This window comes from Haemorhous mexicanus, chromosome 16, assembly GCF_027477595.1.
Source record: "Haemorhous mexicanus isolate bHaeMex1 chromosome 16, bHaeMex1.pri, whole genome shotgun sequence".
NCBI classification, from domain to species: Eukaryota; Metazoa; Chordata; class Aves; order Passeriformes; family Fringillidae; genus Haemorhous; species Haemorhous mexicanus.
In genome coordinates this window covers 12,735,481-12,760,370 of record NC_082356.1, presented here as the reverse complement: position 1 = coordinate 12,760,370, position 24,890 = coordinate 12,735,481, and the positions used below count along the sequence as shown (strand labels likewise).

The following is a 24,890-nucleotide window of genomic DNA, read 5'->3' as shown; positions in this document are numbered from 1 at the left end:
CATGGAGGGTGAAGCCCTGGAGGCCCCTTAGGGGTGGTTATGGACAATTGCAGGCAGCGCCTGGATCAGCGGTGCCCCCTCCTGGGAACCCCCACATTTTCCAGTTTCTGTGAAGCTGCCTGTGAAAAACACGTTCACTCTCCTGTAAATTAATGGCCCATTAACAGCAGATCTCTCCTGGAGGGAGGAATGGTTGTGGAAGAGATAAACTGCCCAATGCACAGAAGATAACTGCCCCACCTCTGACAGATGGCAAACACAACACACACTTATCTTGCAGTCCAGGACCTGTCCTCACTGGCTGCCCCCATTCTCCAGCGTTCATGGTGTCCAGGGAGGCTGCAGCTGCCGGTGCCAGGAACAAACGAGACAGGTCTTGGTTTCAGAGAGCTCCAGAATCCATTTCTGACCCCAAAAGACAGGGCAAAGGCAGGGCCATGGGGTTTTTATAGGGTACGCCAGGGGTGGAGTTTGTGTTTGGGCCAGGGGAGGAGTTGTTAGCAACACAAGAAGGGTTAGATCAAATTCCTGCCTTTTAGCAACAGGGACACTCCACACAGAATGTGTCCCCAAATCCTAAATTTCTCCTCAAACATCTGAGAAATGGTGGGACTTTAGATATCTTTGATCAATTTCATTTATTTAACCATGTTTATGGTGTTTTTAAGGGATGAAGATGAGGCACAAGAAAATTAATGCCAGACCAAAAGGAGAAGCAGCCAGGTGTGTTCCCAACATGGATCACAGGGAATGTGGGGGACCAGGGCTCTGCCCAATGTGGCTCCTCCAGTGGGGGATGGAGCTGGAGCAGCGCACGAAGCTCTTCCTGCACTCAGGGAACTCGCAGGGCTTCCCTTACAGGTGCTTCAGTTGGTGTCGGGTCAAGTGAGAGCTCCTGGAGAAGTTCTTCCCACACTGGGGACACTCGTAGGGCCTCTCCCCAGTGTGGATGCGCCGGTGGGTGATGAGGGTGGAGTTGTGCTTGAATCCCTTCCCGCAGTCAGGGCACTGGAAGGGCCTCTCCTCTCTGTGAATCTGATAGTGCTGTAGGAGATGGGAGTTGCTCTGAAACCTCTTCCCACACTTAGAACACTCGTAGGGCCTCTCCCCAGTGTGGATCTTTTGGTGGACAAGCAGGTTGAAATGCCGGCTGAAGCTCTTCTCACACTCCCGACACTCGTAAGGCCTCTCCCCTGTGTGGGTTCTCCGGTGACTGATCAGGTTGGAGCTGTGCCTGAAGCTCTTCCCACATTCCCCACACTTGTGGGGCCTCTCCCCAGTGTGGATGCGTCGGTGCATGACAAGATGGGCATTCTGCCTGAAGCCCTGCCCGCAGTCAGGGCAGCGGAAGGGCCTCTCCTCTGTGTGAGTGCGCTGGTGCTGGAGGAGATTGGAGCTGGTCTGAAACCTCTTCTTGCATTGATCACACTCGTAGGGCCGTTCCCCAGTGTGGGTCCTCTGGTGCATGATCAGGTGGGAGCTCCTCCTGAAGCTCTTCCCACACTCCTCACACGTGTGGGGCTTCTCCCCATCATGGAGCTGCTCATGCACCACCAGCTCCAAGCTCTGGCTCCATCTCCAGCTGCCTTCCCGGCCCAGGCTGGCTCTTTCCCCCTCAGATCCCTGCCATCTGTGTTTGCAGCCCCTCCTCGTGAGGGATCTCCGGGGCTTTTCCTCCCCATTGGGTTCCTGCGCTGTGGAGCCGCTGAAAACGGCCTCTTCCACCAGGTTCTGACACAGGGATTTGTCCTCCCTGCTCTCCATGCTCAGCTCCTGCTCTGGAGGAAGAGGGACAAAAACAGGATGGGATTTGCCTCCGTGGCACAGGCAAGGGGAAGGAGATCCCCCCCCAGGGCTGTCCTGCAGCTGGGGGCCGTGCTGGGCTGGGAGATGGAGCAGGACAGAGGGGGAAAGGGGCACTGACTTCCTCCTCACCTGCCTCAGTGTCCTGGGGCACCTTCCTCTTCCTCACTGCCTCCCAGGGGCTGGCAATGGGAAATCCTGGTTTGGGTAAAACAATGGATGACCACGTGGATTTTGAAGGTCCCTCTGCCCAAGTCCATCTCTACAAGTCACAGGCCACCTGGGCTCCATAAAAACCTCCCAAACACCAAAATTCAGCCCTGAAAAAGCCTCCAAAGAGTTCCCTGTCCCTGGTCCCACTAGTGTTCGGGGTTCCCCCCTGTCCCAGCTGCTGGGGGTCACACTTGGATTGGGGGTCCCCTTTCTCCTCGGTGCCTGCCCTCCCCAGGCTGCTGGCAGTTCCAGCAATCCCAAAAGCTCCCCCCTCCTCGCTCTCACTATTTTGGGATGCAGGGGCTGTTTGGGCTCCCGGGTCCTTTCTCCCCTCACTCTCTGCTCTGGGCTGCAGGGGCTCCAAGGAGTTTCCCCTGCCCCTCTCCAGACTCTTGAGGCTCCTGCCAATGGCAGCGCTCCCCCCTTTCTGGGCTCCCCACTTTGGGCTCCTGGGGGACACAGGGCTCTGCTCCTCCGGGCTGCCTCTGCCGGCAGCCGCCACCGGCACCCCCCGATGTCCCCCCAAGGGGCCTTTTCCACTAAGCCTTGGACTTCTTCCTTCTCCAAACATCCCCCGAAAAAACTCCACCCAGGGATCCCCCCAGGATATCAGGGCCGAGCTCCCCCTCCCCGCTCACCTGCGCGATGGGGGGGGCAATGATCCCACAGGTGGGGGCTGTGAATTCAGGCAGGGCTCGAGCGCGTGGTTCTGCCTGCTCAGCCTTGATCCGCCTTTGTCCCTCCTCTTCCTCCCGCTCATCCCCTTCCATCCCCACTCCTTGTCCTCCTCAGCTCTCTTATCTCCACCTCCTTCTCCTCTTCCATCCCTCCCCTTCTATCCCTACTCCTCGCCCTCCCTAACCCCACCTCTTTTCCCTCCTTCTATCACTGCTCTCTCCGCCTTCATCCCTTCTCTTCCATCTCCCCGCCTCCTCCTCACCCTCCCTAACCCCACCTCCTTCTCTCCCTCCATCCCTCCCCTTGCCTCCCTCCTCCTCCTCCCCCAGCAGCAGCGACACCCTCGGTGCCCTGTTCCCGCAGCCCTCGCAGCCCGCAGCAGGAGCGGGGATGGAGCCGGGACAGGTCGGGATGGGCAGCGCGGGGCTCTCGGCTGCTCCCAGCCGCTGCGGGCGGGGGGAACCCGGCCCGGGCCAAAGGAGAGGCACACTGGGAAAACTGGGGGCTGCGCATCCAAACTGGGCCTTGCTGGGGACCCTGCCTGGGCACTGCCAGCCCTTGGGGCTCCTCTTGGCACCTCCGGGAGGGAGGAACGCACACAGGGCTGGGGGATCCCAGCAGTGGCAGCGCTGCCAGGGACTGGGCTGGACTGGGATGGTACTGGGAGTGACTGGGACTGTACTGGGTTTGTATGGACATCATACTGGGATCGTACTGGGAGTGACTGGGGCTGTACTGGGTTTGTACTGACATTATACTGGGATTGTACTGGGAGTGACTGGGGCTGTACTGGGTTTGTACTGACATCGTACTGGGACTGTACTGGGTTTGTGCTGACATTATACTGGGAGTGACTGGGACTGTGCTGGGTTTGTACTGATATAATACTGGGATCATCCTGCCAGGGCAGACTGTGATCACACTGATGGAGACTGGGATCACACTGGAATCACACTGGGAGTGAGCAAGCAGGAGCCTGTGGGGAGCAAATGAGACCATGTTGGGGCAAATGGGATATACTGGGAATAACTGGGATGGTGCTGAGGGTGATTGGGAGCAGCTGTGAGGAACTGGGATCATGCTAGGAGCAACTGGGAGTGACTGGGAGTGACTGGGTGCATGCTGTGGGCGTTTGGAAACTGCTGGGCTTATCCTAGGATGAACTGGGATCATACTGGCAGCGAGTGCCACTAAACTGAGGGTGACTGGGAGTGCTTGGCAGCAAATGGGATCATACTGGGAGTGACTGGGAACATGCTGGAGGGAACTGGGGAACACTGGGAGATACTGGGAGTGACTGGAACAAAAGTGAGGGTGAAAGAGAGCAACTGGAACCATGTGGAGCACAGCTGGTTCATACCAGTGGGCTGGGGGAGTTTGTTGGGAGTTTAGGGCAATTATTGGGGTTTTTGGAGAGAATCACTGAGTTTGGGGGGTGTTGGGGATTTTGGGGGGTTTGTGGATTTTGGTGGGTTTGGACTTTGGGGGATTCTATCGGCCTTGTGGGGGGGGTGTGTTTTGAGATTTATTGAAATCTTTTAAGGTTTTTTGTACTTTTGGGGGTTTTACTAGGATTTTGTGAGATTCTCTGGAATTTTGAGGGGGTTTATTTGGATTATTGGGGGATTTGGGGGTGGTTTATTGGAATTGTGGAGGCATTTAGTGGGATTCTTGGGAGGCTCAGGTTTTTTAAGGAATTTTTTGGAGTTTTTTGTTAGGATTTTGGGAGGTTTTTGTGGGGTTTTTTGGGTGTTGCCAAGATTTCTTTGTGTCTTGGGCCAAAGAGGGGGACTGTGGGACTTTTTATGGTTTTGTGGACATTTTTGCAGGGATTTGTGGGGTTTAATGAGGATTTTCGGGATTTGTTGAAATTTCAATGGATTTTGTGGGCGTTTATCAGGATTCTAGGGTGTTCTAACAGAACTTTGTGAGAGTTAATTGGGATGTCGTGGGTTTTATAGGGACTTTTGGGGATTTTAAGGAGATTTTGGTGCCTCTCAGCCCTTCCCCACTGCCGGGGATAACTGCAAAGCCCCCCCAAAATGCCACTAAAAACCTCCAAAATCTCCAAAAAATCCCCAAAAAACCCTCTGAACACCCGCAAATCCCACAAAATACCAGTGGAACCCACCAAAAGTTAAAAACACTCTCAAAAATTTCAATAAATCCCCCCCACAAAACCCTCCACAACTACAATAAAATCCCCCAAAATCCAAAACCCCACAAATCCACAAAACCCCCTCAAATCATGTAACACCCCCCCCAAAACCCAGTAATTCTCCCCAAAAACCCCCACCAAATCCCCAAAACCCCTCCTAAAATCCCCAAAAAAGCCCCCAGAATCCCCCCAGACTCACTGGGGCCGTCCTGGATCAGGGGGCACCGGACGGTGGAACAGGAGCCACTTCAGGGGGCCCTCGGAGCTTTTTGGGGAGGGTGCACCCTGGGAGACCCCCCCCAAAAACCTGATGGGGGAACCCCTGCTGTGCCGCCTCCCCCTGAAACCCCCAGACCCCGGTTCAGGGTGGGCCTGGGACCCCCCAGGACCCCCAAATCTCCCCCAGGACCCCCACAGTCCCCCAAGGTTGGCCCAGGACCACTCCAGACCCAAAACCACTCCCCAAGACCCCTAAAACCTCCCCAGGACCCTCAGACTCCCCCCAGTTTTCCCCAAAATTCACCCCAGACCCACCTGAGGCCCCCAAATCCATCAGACTGCCCCAAATCCCCCTCAGACCCCTCAATCTCCCCAGACTCCCCCAAATTTCCCCCAGCCCCACCTCAGAACCTCCCAGATCCCCTCACAACCTCCCAGTTCCTCTCAAAATCCCCTCAGACCCTCCCAATTCCCCTCAGATCCCCCTAAACCCACCTGAGAACGCTCCAGACCCTCTCAAGCTTCCCCCAAAGCTCCCAAAAGCCCCCTCAGACCCATCAAAGCCCCCTCACACCTCCCCACATTCCCCCCAAACCCACAGCACACCCCCCTATTTCCCGTTAATGCCCCCAAAAATCCCCCCTTTCCCCTCAGACCCGCCCCAGACCCCCCCTCCTCTCCCCCCACCAGTTTCCCCCCGACCTCAGCTCTTCCTCTGCTGCTCTCCTCTCACAATCTCCCGCCTCAGCCGCGTGCGCCGGCTCCCAGCCAATAGTGGCGCGCCCCGCCGAACCGACTAATCACCGCGCTGCACGTCCCCGAACCAACCATTCACAGCGCGGCTCCCCTCAGCAAGGCCCGCCTTCCCCGCCCTGGCCAATCAGAGGCGAGCCCTGAGTGGCGCCCCGTTCCGCGCCGCTGCCGAGACCCGCCGGGCGCGGGTCAGATGTGGGAGGGGCCTGAGAGGGGATCGGGGGGGCGGGGGAGGGTCCTGGGGGGTCCGGGGGGGCTTTGGGGAGGGGTCTGGGGCTTTGGGTGGGGTCTGGGGAGGGTCCTGGGGCATTGTGGGGGGACCTGGGGGGTGCGGATGGGTCCTAAGAGGGGTCTCGAGGGGGGGGATGCGGGAGGGGTCGTAGGAAGGTCTTGGGAGGGTCTGGGGGTGTTGGGATGGTCCTGGGGGAGTTTTGGGAGGGCTCTGGGGGGTCTTGAGGGTGTCCTGGGAGGGTTTTGGGGAGGGGCTTTGGGGGGTCTGGAAGGGTTTTTAGGAGAGGGTTTGGGGGGTTTGGGGAGAGGTCCCGGGGGGATCTGGGGAGGGTCTGGGGGAGCCTGAGTTGGGTTTGGGGAGGGGTCTGGAGGGTCCTGGCAGGGTCCTGGGTGGGTCTTGGGAAGGGTCTGGGGGGGTCTCAGGGGACATCCTGGGCTGGGTCCGATTGGGGTCTGGGGACTCTCAGGGGTTCCTGGGCCAACCCTGTGGGGCTCTGGGGGGTTTGGGGTTCCTGGAGGGGTCCTGGGCGAGATTTTGGGGTCCCGGGGGGTCCCAGGCCCACCCTGAACCGGGGTCTGGGGGTTTCAGGGGGAGGCGGCACAGCAGGGGTTCCCCCCCGGTGTTTGGGGATCTCCCATGGTGCGCCCTCCCCAAAAAGCTCCGAGGGCCCCCTGAAGTGGCTCCTGTTCCACCGGCCGGTTCTCCCTGATCCAGGACGGCCCCAGTGAGTCTGGGGGGATTTTGGGGGCTTTTTTGGAGGGATTTTTGGGGGGATTTGGTGGTGGCTTTTTTGGGTTTTGAGGGATTTTGTTGTTTAGGGGGAATTATTGGGGTTTTGGGGGAATTATTGGGTTTTGGGGGGTTGTGGATTTGGGGGGGTTTTGGATTTTGAGGGAGTTTACTGGTGTTGTGCAGGGTTTTTTTTTTTAATTTTGGTGGGTTCCACTGGTATTTTGTGGGATTCTCGGGGGTTTTGGAGGATCTTATTGTTTTTTTGGGGAGATTTGGGGGATTTTTAGTGGAATTTTGGGGGACCTTGGGTGGTCCGTGGGTTGTCCCTGGGTGTGGGGAAGGGCTGAGAGGCACCAAAATCTCCATTAAACCCCCAAAAGTCCCTATAAAACCCACGACATCCCAATTAAATCTCACAAAATTCCTGTTAGAACACCCTAGAATCGAAATAAAAGCCCACAAAGTGTCTTGAAATCCCAACAAAACCTGCCAAAATCCCAATTAAGCCCCACAAATCCCCCAAAATTGTATGCAAAACCATAAAAAGTCCCACAAAATCCACCCCGGGACCCAAAGAAATCCTGGCAATACCCAAAAAACCCCACAAAACCCCCCCAAATTGCACAAAAATCCACAAGAAACCCCAAAAATTTACGTAATAAACCTTGACCTCAAAGAATCCCACTAAATGCTCAGCAATTCCAATAAAACCACACAAAATCCCCCAGAAATTCATGAGAATCCCAAAACTCGCCACAAAATCCTAGTAATTTCCCCCCACTCAGTCCCAGGCCAAACTCACTCCATTCCACAGCTGCCAGGGTGAGTTGGGTTTGGGAAGGGATTGGGAGAAGTGGGATCCCAATTTGGAGTGGTGGGATGGGGATTGTGTGGGGCTGGGTGTGTGGGATGTATTTGATAGCAAATAAAACTTACAGAGTTGCTGATTTCTGTCCCGTTCATTTTCAGTCAGTTCTGTTTGCAGAGTGCCACCTTCTCAGCTGATTCAATTCCTATTAAAATCCCATTTTTTAAGTCATCTAACCCAAAGAATCCAAAAACCAATATCCAAATGAAACAACCCACCCGAAATTAAAATATTTTGAAGTAATTTTAATTTTTTTTTTTAGAGTATTTAAGGGTGTTATTAAAGTTAAATTGTTTGGTTAAAATGTGTGAGAAATTATAGTGGTATTTGGTTTTGTGTTTAGTATATTTGTAATATGAATTGTTTAACTAAGGTGTGTTAGATTGCATGTTAGTTTTTTTAGATATTTTTTATCTGAAGTATATTAGTCATCGAGTTAAAACTTTCCAAAGTTATTTCTTGGTATATAATTTGTTTATATATATTTATTGGGAATTTTCTAGCAATAATTATTGCTGTTTTGGGTTGAATCATTATTGGAGTATTGTAAGTAAGAGTTGAAATTACTATATTTCATTTTAATCAAAATTTCTTCATTTTAATTATTATTTATTTATTTAAAATTTCATTCTAATTTTTTGAGATGATAGCAAGGAAATTGAAGGGCAGGAACATTTTTTCCTGGCTTGGAACTGGAATTCCAGACCCTGGGAGTGTGTTCAAGACCACACAGACTGGGATCAGATATGGACTGGGATCCTGTGGGTTGGGACTGCACAGAGTGGGACCACATGGATCAGGACCACACAGACTGGGATCAACTGGACTGGGATCAAATATGGGCTGGGATCACCTGGACTGGAATCACATGGACGGGGATCACATGGACTGGGATTCTGTGGATCAGAACCCTCCAGACGGGGATAGCCTGGAGTGGGATCAAATATGGACTGGGATCCTATGGACTGGGACCACACAGACTGGGATAAACTGGACTGAGATTATACGGACTGGGATCCTATGGACTGGGACCATATGGATCAGGACCACACAGACTGGGATCAACTTGTCAGGGATCAAATATGGTCTGGGACCATTTTTTAAATAACTTTGTTATATAGTTTTTATTTCTGTTGTTAATTCAGCTCAGTGAAATAGCTGCTTGTGTTAAATGCCTGCTGGGATGGGATAACATCCAGTGCACACAGGATGAGGACACCTGTACAGATCTGCCAACTATCAGCACTCCCTGTCTGAAGGCAGAGTGGACCAAGGCCCAAAACCTGGAGGTGATAAAGAGAAGGAGCCAAAACCACAGCCAAGAAACACACATGCTCTGAAAAGGCAGACCCAAGAAGGGGCCATGAAGAAGAGTTTCTGGAATATGTGAAGTAGTTTATGGATATGCATGAGGGTCTATGAATATGCAACAGGCTGGTGTAAGGGAAAAGGTATTTCAGGGGGACCTCCGAAGATAACAGGGTGCTCCTGGCTGAGTGCCAAGATGCACCTGGCCATAATAACCTTTGCTCCATGGTCCTGGTCTCCCATTGTCCTTTATTAAACTTTTTACATTTTCACAGGAGGGTGAACGTGTTTTTCACATTTAGGAATGGTTTAAGTTTTTTCGTTTTTTTAAAGGTGGGAGTTTTGAAGAGCTACAAGTGGCTAATCTGCCTGCAACAAGGACCATTCCACGGGCTCTTGCCAACTTTCCCAACACGTCTGCTGCAGCTCATGGAGGGTGAAGCCCTGGAGGCTCCTTAGGGGTGGTTATGGACGATTGCAGGCAGCGCCTCGATGCCCTGGATCAGCGGTGCCCCCTCCTGGGAACCCCCACATTTTCCAAATAGGTATCATCGCCTTCAGGGTGCTTCCTTAAGAATCTGAGCTGTACATTGATGACAGAGGTTACAATCTAAACCATTCCCATCAGTCAGTAATATAATTCAGGTGTTAAGATGTTGGAATGTTGGAGGACAGAAGACAGATGATGGACTTTGGACCTGGTTAACAGAAGAGATTTGATACCAGGATGCCTTGGCAAAAGCAAACAGAACTTTGAAAATTAGACCTAGATTGCAAGAAGGGATTGCTGGAAAAAGAAAATCCCATTAAACTCTGCAAGCAAGGGATGTTGTTTTATGCACAAATTTGCATAGGTGATTGTAACCTAATCATTGTAGTACACATTACTAGTCTCCCTAAAATAATATATAAGTGCTTGTATCCCACAATAAAATCAGATTCTGATCACCGAGTCAGTCTCCCCATCTCTCTCCATCGCTGACACTTCCCTGATAAAGAACTGTTATTCCTGCTCCCATAGTTTTACCTGAAAGCCCCCCTTAATTTAAAATTTTTAACAATTCAGAAGGAAGGGGTTTGCATTTTTCCATTTCAAGAAAGGCTCCTGCCTTCCTTAGCAAACACCTGTCTTTCCAAACCAAGACACAGGAGCCACCAGTATTATACATGGAAATACTTCACACGAAAAAAACCAAGAGCCTCAAAAAGGCTGTTTTGCCTTACACATTCACAATTTTCCTGGTGACATTGTGCACTGTACTGTAACAGTGGACAGTCACTGGACATAGACAGTAGGATAACTGGATATGCATTTCAGACTTTTTCTAAGTATTCATTGAATTATTCATTGAATCCTCATCCTTCTATACACTTCAGCTCTGCTGTAAACTTCAGAGACATTTTTTCATAAGCTTCTAACAAGTCACTCTGGATCCATAATTCCTGAGACCAAATGGAGTCCAAATGCCAAGTGGGATTACTCTTTTCAAAGCCTGCAGTCACACAGAATGAAGCAGCACTTAAATCATCCTGTGCATCCCATACACATAACAGTCCAGTCACTGACCATCTGCAATGATTTTTTGACTTTTGCTACAAATTACTTTCAAGAATAAGCTACAAATAATATCTTGAACCGGTTTAAATTCAGGGATGGCACTGCAACTGCCCAAAAAAATTCTAAGGGTACCTAGTGCTGTTGCAGTAATACAGAAGAACTGTAAGTGTGTATTACTAGTTGTTATTCATACTAGGTAAAAATGGCTCAGCTCAGCTTTGCAAAGCAAGAAACAAGTCATACAGAGTTGAAATGATGGAGTTGGGACAGTGTAGCCAGTCTGCTTTTTGTGAGAGATGCTCTTAAGCAGTGGCAGTATTAATGCACTTGTCTCCTGTAACTTTGCTCCTTGTGATCTACTTTCCACCTCAGCAACTTTTTCTGCTCTTTTTTTTTTCTTTTTTTTTTCAGCTGAGTACCAAAAGGAAAAGACAGAACTGCAATGTTACTACCAAAATAATAGATTTTTTTTCAAACTAAAAAATACTCACAGCTTTTAGAAAACACATCAGAAGTGTTGGAAAGTATAAACAATACAAGTTCTTGAACAGGATTTTTACATTATACTACATCAGCCAAACAAATGGATAGTAGGGCTTGAGGATCAAGCATATAATTGAAGTTTTGTTAAAAGGGCTTATTTTGGTCTCTATGTGGTAGCTGTCATCACCCTGATGTAAATACTTCACAATCTATTTACATTTTCCTAAGCTGTAATATTTTGCATCATTGATCAGCTATGGTTTTTTAGATTTCTCTTGTACCCATCATTGAATTATCTGAGCACAATCTCCAAATAAGACAAATGGCAAAGTAGCAAAGGGCTGCAATAACTGAGCAGCCAACGAGATAAGCTACACTGGCATATCTTGGCTTTGCCAAATCCTCTGTGAGTGCTTTTGTTTCTTTTCCTCTTTGGTTTACAATGCAACACATTTTCATTATTTCTGATGTCTCACCTCTGAAAGAAAAACATAGATATCGTAGTTAGCAGTGTCTTATTGGCCAACAAATCCTTAAAAGCTCTTGTAACTAGAAGTCTTGCGGCCTTGTGAGCCGTGCAGTGGAGATGGGAGCCAAACTCACCCTTCCTGTCTATGCAGAAGATAAGGAAAAGAAATGGCATAATCTAAAAAACTCAGAGGTCTGCACTCTAGCTCCTTCCTAACTCCTTCAAATCCCCCAAAGTGTGATTTAGCTACAAACAGATGACAAGGACTCGTAATGCTGGCTCTTTGACTCCAAAGCAGCTGCTTTAGAATCTTTCACATAACCCTGTGTAGTTATGTGCCAGAAATGTATCATTTGAAGAAACTTTCCCAACGGACTTGAATGGGGGTTTGTTTGAAAGGTGTTTGAGGAGAAAGCCTCCCAGCAGAGATCTGGGCATTGGCCTAGCTGTGTCCCAGCTGATTGTGAAGTGTGCCATCAGCTGCAGGGCTTTCTGGGCTAAAAATAGCATCAAGTCACTTGGACTTGCTCTTTTTGGCCTATAAAAGCTGGAGCCACTTTCAGGGCAATTTTGGAGACCTCCTCTATGGGTGGATGGAGCGCCTAAGATTTTCCCAATTGCTGGGAATGGTTCTCGAGGTCCCTGGTGTAAAACGGGGCTCCCCAGCAAGATGAGAAACAATTGTCTAGGTTTGAAAAGAGGTGTCTGCTAAGGAAGGCAGAAGCCGTCTCTGAAATGGAAAATGTAAATCCCCTCCCTTCAAATGATTATAATTTAGAAATTAAAATGCTCTGAGGGAAAGCTATGGGAATAGGACTGAGCCCACAGAGCAGGGCAGCGTTAGCTGATGGTCTGAGCCCTTCCTAAAGATCCTGTTGGGCTGTCTTAGACCCCTGGGGCCAGGGATTGCTTCCAACCTGGGCAACTTTTGGTGGGCTGGGGGCAGCCCCAGGGCAGGTGGCAGTGTGTGCAGGGGCCCTGGGTGGTACGCTGCAGCACGGTCACCGTGGCACGGAATGGAAGCCGGTGTCCAAGGGCCCTTTGTGACACGTGGGAAATAGAAGCTTGCCCGGGTGCTCGGAACACGCAACGGCGCAGAACGGGACAGAGCGGTGCCATGAGGAGCCCCCGCACAGCGCACTCGTTCCTGTCTGACCCAGAGATTTTCTGTGGCCTTGTTCCTGAGTCTGAGCTCGAGGCCCGAGCACAGGACTCGGTGACCCGTGGCCTTCCGAGGCTTCTGTTCTGCAGCTGCCCTCAAGGGCAGAGCGTGGGACTTGGTGCCCCAGAGCTTTTCTAGGACATCTCTCCTGCAAGTATCTCCAGTCAGTGACATGGAGCAGAGACCCCCAAGAGAATTGAGGCCAGGACTGCACAAAAAATTCTCAGACACCCAGTGTGGAAAAGAAACTCCAAAGTACCTTAAACACCTTGAATATCTCAAAGTGTTAATGAGCCCCACTGAGTGTCAGTACAAAGCTCTCCAGGGACTCATTAAAGCAGATAATTGGGGCCATGATTGCACAAACCTCTCACACAGTCTGTATCCAAAGGGAAACACTAAGTACCTTAAAAGAACTGAAGTACCTTGAAGCATTAATGAGCCCCACTGAGTGTTGTTACTGACAAAGCCTCTCCAGGGACTAATTACAGCAGGTAATTAGAGGCCATGATTGCTCACACCTCTCAGAGACTCCAAGGCAAAAGCCAAACCCAAAGTCCTTTGAAAACCCTGCAGTCCCTGGGAGCATTCAGGAGCCCCCAGGGCCATTGCTGAGCAAGGCTCCCCAGGGACTCCTTCCAGCAGATCCTTGAGGCCACTGGGATGTGGGCTAGGGGGGGATGCTGAGGGCAGGACAAGGGGCTGACAGTGCCCAGCCTGGCTGGGGCTGTGCCAGGAGGCCCCAGTGCCTCAGAACAAGGTGTCTCCTCCCAGCCCTTGGTGGCACAGACCCTGCTGTGCCCCAGGACACCAAGACTTGGCTTCTCTTTGTCCCCAGCTGTCATCAGTGCCTGCAGTTCTCTGCTCTGCCTGGGGCCTGGGGACACTTTCTCTGTTGTGTCCCTCATTAGGACCCATTAAAAGTTCAAGAAACTTTGGAGTTGGATTCTGACTTGGAGTTCTGGAGAGGTTTCTTCAGCTCCCTCTCAGGGACTGATGTTCAGGGCCTGAGCACAAAGCCCCAGAGGGTCATTAAAGTCCTTGTGCTGTGTCTGTGCTTCTGAGCTGGGCTGGGCTCCTGGCCCAGAGGCAGCTCCTGGCAAGGGCAGCGCTGCAGAGAGACAGCTCTGGGCAGGAGCAGCTCCTGTGCACAGCCCAGCAGGGCTGGGGCACTGCCAGGGCACCTCAGGGACACAAGCAGGGCACAGACAGAGCTCACAGGGGCTCAGCACTGGCAGGGGCTGTGGGATGTCCCCGAGGGGGCTGTGTCACAGCAGCACCTCTGTGGCTGTGTCATAGAGGCACAGAGCAGCTGTGATGTCAGCAAGGGCCTGTGTGACATCACAGAGTGGGCTGACATCACTGAAGGGGTTGTGACATCACAGATCTAGCTGTGACATCATCAAAGGTGGTTCTGTGACATCAGAATGTGGGTTGTGACATAGAGTATGATATCACAGAGCAGCTGTGTGATGTCAGAGATGGCTGTGACATCGCAGACAAGGCTGTGACATCACAGTGTGACTGTGACATCACAAAGCTGCTCTGTGACATCACATAGGAGCTGAATGACATCACATAGAGGATGTGTGTCATAACAGAGGGGCTGTGTGACATCACAGGGGCTGTGTGACATCACAGGTGCTGTGTGATGTCACAGGGGCTCTGTGAAATCAAAGGAGCTGTATGATATCACAGGTGCTGTGTGACATCACAGATGGATGTGTGACATCACAGGTGCTGTGTGGCATCACAGATGGATGTGTGACATCACAGGGGTTGTGTGACATCACAGGGGGCTCTGTGACATCACAGATGGATTTGTGACATCACAGAGGCTGTGTGACATCACAGATGGCTGTGTGACATCACAGGTGCTGTGTGACATCACAGATGCATGTGTGACATCACGGGGGCTCTGTGACATCACAGATGGCTGTGTGACATCACAGATGGATGTGTGACATCACAGGGGTTTTGTTACATCACAGGGGCTTTGTGACATCACAGATGGCTGTGTGATGTCACTGGGGAGGTCACTCTGCCCTGTCCCCCCTCACAGCCCCCCCTGAGCAGTCCAACCCTGCTCGTGCCCAGCAGGGTCCCCTGTCCCCCCGGGTCCCCCCACCCCCGGTGCCGCAGCCTCCCCCAGAGGATGTTCCATGAGATCGACCCCAGAGCCTGACACGGGAACGGGGGGCCAGGGCCATGGGGGTGGGACAGGGGGACAGGGACCCCCCGGCAGCATCCCCGTGTCCCCCAGGGCACGAGCCTGGGCCAGGGCTCCTTCACCCTGTTATAGATACATATTATAATATTGGCTTTTAGCAAATATTAAAATGGATTTTTATGTGTGATGTTAAAGTAACTTTGTTCTAAAGATATAGTTTTTATTTCTGTTGTTAATTGAGCTTAGACATTGTAGTGAAATAGCTGAGAGAAGCATGCTTGTGTTAAACTGCCTGCTGGGATGGGATAACATCCAATGCACACAGGATGAGGACACCTGCACAGATCTGCCAACTATCAGCACTCCCTGTCTGAAGGCAGAGTGGACCAAGGCCCAAAACCTGGAGGTGATAAAGAGAAGGAGCCAAAACCACAGCCAAGAAACACACATGCTCTGAAAAGGCAGACCCAAGAAGGGGCCATGTAGAAGAGTTTCTGGAATATGTAAACTAGTTTATGGATATGCACGAGGGTCTATGAATATGCAACAGGCTGGTGTAAGGGAAAAGGTATTTCAGGGGGATCCCCGAAGGGAACAGGGTGCTCCTGGCTGAGTGCCAAGATGCACCCGGCCATAATAACCTTTGCTCCACGGTCCTGGTCTCCCACTGGCTTTTATTAAACTTTTTACATTTTCACAGGAGGGTGAACGTGTTTTTCACAAATGGAATCTCAAAGAAACAAGGGTCAGTTGTTAACCCAAGGCTCTGCTTTGATTAAGTGGGGCCTCATGGGACACAGGTGCCACTGGGACATTGTCAGGCCCAGGAGGAACAAGACACCCCTGTGGCAGACCAAGGCCTCATGGGACCCAGGAGAGCTCTGTGACACAATGGAACCTGATGGAGCCAAGGGCCCCTTGGGACATGGCAGGGTCTCATGGAACCCCTGTGCCACTGGGACATTGCCAAGGCTCCTGCAAGCAAGGTTCCACTGGGACAAAGGCAGGCCTCATGGCACCCAGAAGACCACTGTGGGACAATGGAATCTCATGGAACCAAGGCTCCATTGTGACAAAGCACGGCCTCATGGAAGCCCAGTGCCACTGGGACATCTCCAGCCTTGGAGAAAGCAAGTGTCCATGATGACACAGCATGGCACCTGTGTCCCATGAGGCCCCACTTGGTCAAAGCAGAGCCTTGCTTCCATGAGATTGCCCTGTGTCACAATGTTCTGCTTGGTCTCATGAGAACCTGATGTGTTGGCAATTGATCCTTGGATCCATGAGATTCCATTCCATCACGGGGTGTCCTTGGTTCCATGAGACCCAGCTTTGTCACAACTGGACCTTGGTTCCATGAGATTCCATTGTATCCCAGCGGTGTCCTTGGTTCCATGAGGCCCTGCTGGGTCACAGCAGAGCCTTTGTGCCATTCATTCCATGGTGCCACAATGGTCTCCAGCATTCCATGGGGCCATGCAGCCAAAGAGTGGGCCCTTGGTTCCATGAGTTTCCATTCCATCAGGATGATCTCTTGCGTTCCATGAGGCCCTGCTGTGTCACAGTGGAGCCTTTGTTCCCTGTGTTCCCACTGGGACACAATGGTCTCCAGCGCTCCATGGGGCTGAGCTGTGAAACTCAGGACACTTGGTTCCATGAGATTCCACGGGGTCCCCATGGTCTCCTGGGTCCTGTAACAATTCAGACTTGGTTCCATGAGATTCCACGGTGTCACCATGGTCTCTTGGGTCCCATGAGGCCCCTCTCTGTGTCACAGTGTTTTCCTTGGTTTCCTGAGAAGCTGATGTGTTGACAGTTGACCCTGGGTTCCTTGAGATTTCATTGCATCCCAGCAGTGTCCTTGTTTTCATAAAGCCCAGGTTTGTCACAACAGAGCCTTGGTTTCAGGATATTCCATTGTGTCACAATGGTCTCCCCACTCTCTGAGGCTGTACTGTGAAACAGTCGACACCTGGTTGCATGAGATTCCGTGGGGGAACAGTCAATTCTTTTGCTTCTTCTCTGCCAAGGTCGGGATTAAATCACAAGACAGTGTTTCTTGTTTGGACTCAGGTGTTCATTAGCTCTTGTCCATGTAACAGTCTCACGAGCTGTGAGCTCTGCAGCACTTCACCAACAAGGTAAAAATGGAGTTCCATCTCTCCCTTTGCAAGGTCTTTTAAAGATAAACTGTCCAATTAAGAGATGACACCTCAATTATTTTTACTTTTAATCCAACAACCAACCACCTGTGCCTGACAACAGGGACTTTTTTATCCAATTACACTATACCACCCAAACCCGAGGAGGAGGAAGAGAGAGGACGAGGGTGAGGAGGAGGAGGAGAAGAAGGTGAAGAAGAAGGAAGAGAAGGAGAAGGAAAAGTAGAGCGTAAGGAAGAAGAAGGTGAAGAAGAAGGCAAAGAAAAACGATCAACTCTGCCCTGAAACCTCCATCTTGCTTTATATATTTTACTATATTCTAAAACCTTAAACTCTAAGTTTTCCACCATGTGCTATTACACCCTTCCATTCAAAGATGTAATCCCAGTTCCATCATTCCATTTTGGAAGCCTTCTCCACAGACTCAGGTCAAATGCAGTGTTCTCTAGGGGGTCAGTGTCAGCTCAAAAAGTCTAAAATTCTCAGCAGCCAGGGTTCCAACAGGTAACAATGTTCACCTGTGTTGCATTAGGTTCCATGAGGCCTGGCTCTGTCACCATGGACACCTGGTTCCATGAGATTCCATGGGGTAACAATGTTCTCCAGTGTTCCATCAGGCCTGGCTCTGTCACCATGGACACCTGGTTCCATGAGATTCCATGGGGTAACAATGTTCTCCAGTGTTCCATCAGGCCTGGCTCTGTCACCATGGACACCTGGTTCCATGAGATTCCATGGGGTAACAATGTTCTCCAGTGTTCCATCAGGCCTGGCTCTGTCACCATGGACACCTGGTTCCATGAGATTCCATGGGGTAACAATGTTCTCCAGTGTTCCATCAGGCCCAGCTCTGTCACCATGGACACCTGGTTCCATGGGCAGTGGCCATGTCCCAGTGGCACCTGTGTTCCATGGCACCCCGCTATCTGACAAGGGACAGTTTGTTCCAGGACATTCCATGGAGTCACAGTGGTCACTTGGGTTCCATGCAGGTGCCTGGGGAGCGGGAGCTCAGCCCAAATATCCTGGGGGTCCCTGGGCTAGTGTTTTTGGGGGGAAATCTTTGGATCTTGCAGGGCTCCAAAGCTGAGCCGCAGATGCCCCTTGGGACAGAGTGGAGCATCATGGAAGCCAGGAGACCCTCATGGAAACCAGGAGACCCTCATGGAGCCAGGAGACCCTCATGGAAACCAGGAGACCCTCATGGAGCCAGGAGACCCTCATGGAAACCAGGAGACCCTCATGGAGCCAAGGCTGCAGCGGGACACAGAGGGACCTCATGGAAGCCAGGAGAGCGCTGTGAGGCTGTGGAACAATGCAGCACTGAGGGTCCACTGGGACTTGACAGAAGCTCCTGGAGACAAGGAAGCGCTGGGAGCCTCTGGAATCAGCGTCTGCAGGAAGATTTTCTGCTCCCTCCTGGGATGCTGGGGGACAATAAAGCCTGAGGCAGCCTCCCAAGTGCCCGGCTGTGTTACCAGCGGGGGCCACATCTGGGGGGACGCCCTGTCAGCCCCGGCCCTGCTGCTCCTCCTGGCCGGGCGTGGAGCTGCTGGGAGCCCGGGCTGGGGGGAATCCTCAGGGCTGTGCAAGGAAAGGTTCACCACGAGCAGCACTGGAGGGAGATGTGCAGGCAAAGCCAGCGAGACAGCAGAGAAAGCCAGAGAGCAGAGCAAGGGACACAACAAATACACCAAGAGCAGGAGAGCAAGTTTTAACAGAACTTGCAAAGGGCAAAATCAACTAAAACCCAGTTAGACCGAAGAACAAGGAGCACCAGGCATGGGCTGATGATCCAGAGAAAAAAGTTCCAACGTGAGGAGGACTACAGAAGCCTTCATCAAAAGACCACCAGAAGACTGACGAGCACCACAGGAGGAGCTGACGCAGGCGCTGAAGCCACACACGGCTGTGAAACCGTGACACAGCTTTATGCAAATGTGAGTATGCTAATGAGGTGTTGTAATTGTGACTTTTAAAATGCAACTGAAGGCTAAAGGAGATCGAGAGGGTTTTTGCCAGAGAGATCCCCCTCGCTCCCAGCAGTGGACAAACAAATCCCTGCTCTGACTGCAGAGTTTGATTTTCTCACCCAGTTTGTCCCACTCCACCTTTCCCGCCCCTCTCCTCCCCTGTCCCAGCATTCCCCCAGTCCACAGCTCCCTCCCAGCTCAGTTTGGGGGTCTCATCCCCCTCTTTCCCCCCGCCCTCCCGCCCCTTCCCCATCGTTCCCCCAGTCCCCAATCCCCTCCCACGTGCTTGGTTTTGGGGGTTCCAGGCCCCTCCTGCTCCCTTTGGGGGTCCCGACCCCCCTTTGGTTGAATTTGGGGCCCCCGCCCCCTCTCTCACGGCGCTCCCAGCACCACCAGTGCCACCAGTATGGCCCCAGCTGCCCCCGCACGCCCCATCCCCATCCCCGGGGTCACCTCCCCCCCTCCCCAAATTCCACTCCTGGACACTGATGAGTCATCAGCGCCCCGCGCTCTGATTGGCCAGGATCTGATTTGGGGTGAGGACGGGAGGAACTGGGCACCCCCAGGAGCCCCTCGGGTTTGGGGCTTTCGATCCCCCCTCGGCCCTCGGGGCGGCCCTGGGGCCACCCGAACACCCCCAAAATGGGGAGGGTCCCTGGGGCCCTTTGGAACCCCCAGGAATGGGCTGGAAGCGGCAGGAGCCGCCCCAAAAAGGGATTGAAGGGTCCTGGCCAGGAATAGGGGAGGCTCTGAGGATGGCTCCGGTCCGGATTGGGGCGGGCTGGGATTGAGGGAGGGTCCGTTCAGCAGCTGGGGAGGGGCTGGGACTGGGGGAAGGGCTGGGACTGGGGAAGGGTCCGGGATTGTGGGGATGGGTCCATTCCGGGACTGGGGCGGGGTCTCTCCCTGGGATTGGGGTCCGGGATTGGGTCAGGGTCTCTCCCCTTGCCGATCTCGTTCCCAATCCCGATCCCGCCGCTGTTCCCAGGGAATGGCTCCGATCTCAACCCAAACCCAGGGGGTCAAACATTGGGGTCAAAAACCCCAAATCCTGGGGTCAACTGCCCCCGACCCCAAATCCTGGGGGTTCAAACACTGGGGGGTCAAACACCCCCAAACCCAAACTCTGGGATCTCAACCACCCCCCAGCCCTAACCCCAAATTTTAGGATCAAACACCCCCAAATCGGAAATCCTGAGGTGTCAAACAGCCCCAACCCCCAAAGTTTGGGGTTAAAATCCCCAATCCCCAACTCTTGGGGTTTGAAACATTTGGGGTGTCCAACCCTCCTCATCCCCAAAGTTTGGGGTCAAATCCCCCAGTCCCCAAACTTTGGGGTCAAAGTCCCCCCCATCCCAAACTCTGGGGTGTCAAATCCCCCTGATCCCCCCAACTTTGGAGTTAAATCCCTCCAAATCCTGGGGTCAATCCCCCCAATTCCCAAACTTTGGCATCAAAACCCCCAACCCCAAATCCTGGGGTGTGAAACGTCTGGGGTGTCCAGCTCCCCTGATCCTAAAATTTCGGAGCAAACCCCCTGATCCCCAAATCCTGGGGACAAAAATTCCCAAACCCCAAATCCTGGGAACAAAAACATCCAAATCCCAAACCCTGGGGTGTCGAAAATCCCCAATTCACAAAGTTTGGGGTCAAAAATCCCCAAACCCTGAGTTGCCAAACCCCCCCCAACCCTCCCAATCCTCAATGTTTCGGGTCAAACCCCCCAGCCCCCAAACGTTGGGATCAAAACCCCCCTGACCCCAAATCCTGGATAAGAAGGATGTGGGGTTGAAAAATGAGATTTTGGATGAAAAGAGATTTTGGGGTTGAAAAAAGGAGGATTTGGGGAAAAATGAGGATTTGGGATTAAAAAAAGAAGGATTTGGGATAAAAAAGGAGGATTTGGGCTGAGCTGAGTTTACCTGGGGGAGTGGGGGGGCGTGGTGGGTTTGGGGCAGGGTCAGGACCATTTTTTGGGCAGTTTTCTGGGATTTTGGGGTGTTTCTATGGGATTTGGGGGCAGTTCTATGGGATGCAGGAGCAGTTTTTCGGAATTTAGGGTGATTTAGGGTGGTTTTGTGGGATTTTGGGGTGTTTCTATTGGATTTGGGAGCACTTTTATGGGATTTTGGGGTGGTTTTGAGAGATTTCATGAGATTTCTATGGGATTTTGGGGTGGTCTGGAGGGACTTTAGGGTCTTTCTATGGGATTTTGGGGCTGCTTAAAGGCATTTGAGGTGTTTTGGGGGGGCCTGTAGGGTATTCAGGGGCAGTTTTGAATGATATTTGGGAGGTTTGGAGGGATTTCAGGGCATTTGTATGGGATTTTGGGATGGTTTGGAGGGATTTGGGGTGTTTTGGGGCAGTTTTTGGATATTTAGGGGTGGGTTTGAGGCAGTTTTTAAGGATTCTTGGGGATTTCAGACCTGTTTTTTTAGGTTTGGGGGTGTTTAGGTGGGGTTTGGGGTGTTCTGGGTCCCTTTTTGGCGAAGGAGATCTTCCTGGCGCTGCTCTGGGTGATGCTGGAGCCCTGCAGGGCCTCACGGGCGGCGCCCGCCTGCACCTCGGTGTCCAACTGCACCCAGGCGATGTCGCGGCGCCCGGGCACCAGGGCAGCTCCTGGAACCCCGGGAACCTGGGAGGGAACGGGGCCAGGAGAGCCCCAGACACCCGGGAACGTTCCCCAGACACCCGGGAATGTTCCCCAGACAGCCGGGAATGTTCCCCCAAAAAATCAATAAATGTTTCCCCCCCCAAATTCAGAAATGTTCCCTGATGAGTAACAGTTCCCAAAAAAAGTCTAGAAATTTGTCAAAAAGAAATCCTGATACATTCCCACAAAATCTCAGAAATGTTCCCAAAAGAAATCCAGAAATGTTCCTCCAAAAAATCCTGGAACATTCCCAAAAAATGAACTTTCCCCAAAAAATCGAGAAACATTCCTCCTCAAAAAATCCAAAACCATCCCTGTTCCCCATCCAGAAACATTCCCAAAGACTTCATAAACGTACCCAAAAATCCAGAAATCCCCTCCCCCAAAATCCAGAAACATTCCCACAAAAATCCTGAAATTCCCCTTCAAAAAAATCCAGAAATTCCCCCTCCGCCAGAAATCCAAAATCTCCACCACAATTCAGAAATTCCCCCCTAGAAAATCTTGAAATTCACCCCCAAAAATCCAGAAATTTCCTACTAAAAATCCAGAAATTCACCCTAAAACCCCAGAAATTCACCCTCAAAAATGCAGACATTCCCCCCAAAATCCCGACACTTTCCCCAAACAATCCAGCCCCAAGCCCCCCAAGCCCCCCTCACCCCCCAAGCCCCAAAATCCCCCAACGCCCAAAGGCCGCCTGGAATCCCCAGAATCCCCGGGATGCCGGGATTGCCCCAGATCTCCCTGGGGGCAGAGCATGGAGAGCATCAGCTCCTTGGGCTCCTCAGGAGCTGGGGCAGGAACAGGATGTGCTTCGGGGCTTTGCCCACAGCTGGGCAAACGGGAGAAAAACCCCAACATCAGCAACAAACCTGCCCCAAACCTGCCCCAAGCAGGCCCCAAATCTGCCCAAAGTCACTCTGGATACACACCAAACAATCTGCCCCAAATCCCACCAAAATCCTCCATGGTTTGACCCAAGGCTGTCTCAGCATTTTTAAGGATTTTTCAGAGTTCCAAGAAATGATCTCTCAGCTCTGTGGGAAGCCTCCTCTAAACTGATGGCGTTGTGACATCTCCTCTAAGGAATCAGATGCAGCCCCAATTGTTATTACAGAACCACTCCAACAGTTTGCTGGGTTTAAAGCATCTCTGTGCTGAGGGAATTTTGGAGGAGACAGCTATTGGATGGTTCATTAGTCTGTCACCCCCAGACCTTCACTCCTAAGTGCCATTCTCAAGAGCCTTGTTTTAAATTATCTTTAGGGAATTCTCTCCCACTTAGAGCTTGGGTAGTGGCCAGGCCTCAGCTCTGCCTGGACTGGAATTTGCCAACAGAGCCAGATGTTTTCTGCATCAAAACTAGATTTGAGTTGCTTGGACTTGGCAATCTGACCCTCTAGACATGACAGTTGAACTACTTTTAAAGGGAGCTTGGGAATTATTGTCTGGAAATAATGATCCAAGTCCCCTCTGAATGGAGGTTTGTCAGCTGTTTGCAGACTCTGGGATGATGGTACATTATTTCAGAGATTGCTATTTACCTAATTCCACCTATGTTGTTAGTTTTGTCTGCTATTTGAAATATTCCTGATTGCTGTATCCAAATTATTCCTAATTGCTGTAAGTTTCTTGTCCACTGCATGAATTATTTTACTGTGATGTTGCCTCATACTCATAACAAAAGACATGCATCTCATTCTTAAAAAACAAAAAAGAGGAATGAATGCCTTAAGAACGTTCAAATAATGCAAAATGGACATGAGAAATTTGAACAACTAATCATTCTTAATAATGCAATATTTACATTATTTGGAAAAAAATTTGGAAAAAAGATCATCACATCTAAATCCCAACTGAGTGCACCACAGTGAAGCCCAATTGATTCATTACCTTCAGGAGAAGATGTGCCTGTGTTTTATCATCAGCAGCTCAAAGCAGTCACCTGTTCATTCCATCAGACACTGATCAGCTCTGAAAAAATGAGGCCCAGGGCAAAGAGAAATAACCTCATCACCTTGCAGCCTCTGTGGCCAGAGCAGGAGCAGGAGGAGGACTGCCAAGACATGGCTGGGTCTGGAAACTGACAGAGGCACTTTGCCAACAAAAGCCTCAGGGCACCCTCATGGTACAGTGCTCCTACTGACCTTCTCCAGGTATTCCCTGTTCCAGCTCCCAGGAGGACATTCAGGGATGGCAAAGATAACATTTCCAGCTAATGGACTTTCTCACACTTCTCAACTAACTGGAAACAATGGTCATTTCTTTCCATTTCTCCAAGAGACATTGGACATTATTCTTCTGTTTTCTCATGCTGCAAAACCCTGTGGCAATGACTTGATAGAATTTGGTAAGTTTTGTTGACTGTAAGTGCTCTTTTATCTATCTTGTCCCATATCTAATAGATAACCAGGGATAACCTTGATGAGATAATACCCTCAACAGAGTGAGCAGTTTCAACATCAGAACATAGGAGCCTTTTTTAAATGAACGAAAACGAGGAGATGCCATAGACAGGTAGAATAATGATAAAAGAAAGGCCCTATGAAATCAGGCCTTGCTCTGCTCTATTAACAGCTGGCCTGTCATCTCCTCTGAGTGCAGCTAAGCAGTTACAAGTTCCCATGTGAAGTGATTTTGAGAATGAGACTTTGTGAATAATCTATTCTGAGGGTGAGAAACAAATGCACCTGCAACAAGAAGGGATTTGTGCCATGAGAATCAGTGAAGAGAACAGAGAAACAATACAATAGAGAGATTTGATGCACAAGTAAAATCTATTTTATTAACCAATATTAGAATAACCGCTACAAAATCTATCAACTAAACTTGCACATGAGGTCTGACAAACTGTGTAAAATGAGCTTTTTGCATAAAGAATAAAAAGTTCTTCTCCAGCTCAGCTGGGTCCTTGGGGATTTCAGTTTCCCCCCTTCTTTAGGGCTATGGCTTCCTTCTTTGGAGCTTTTGGCTCCTTCTTTTCTGCTGCTTGGGTTTTGTTCCCTGGCATTTTGGTTTTCTTCTTCTCTGATTCTTTGGTGACCTTCTTCTCTGGTTTCTTTCTTCTCTGGGCCTTTCTTTTCCTTCTTCTTTGGGGATTTTGTTTCCTTTTGTGGGATTTTGGTTTCATCCTTCTCTGGTGGTTTGCTTTTCCCCTTCTCTGCTTTTGGAGGTTGCTTCCCCACAGAGACTCCCTTCTTTCCCTTTTTCCACCTCTCTTCCTCATGCCGCCTCTCTTCCTCCTCTAAGGTTTTTGCCTCCTCCTGAAGTTTTTCAGCTGGCTGTTTCAGCTC

At 51.0% G+C, this 24,890-nt stretch overlaps 1 pseudogene; it reads right to left on the bottom strand.

Annotated features, from left to right (window-relative positions):
- Positions 1-855: 855 nt before the first annotated feature.
- LOC132334959 (zinc finger protein 850-like) overlaps positions 856-24,890 on the bottom strand; it is a 114,077-nt pseudogene continuing 90,042 nt past the window's right edge.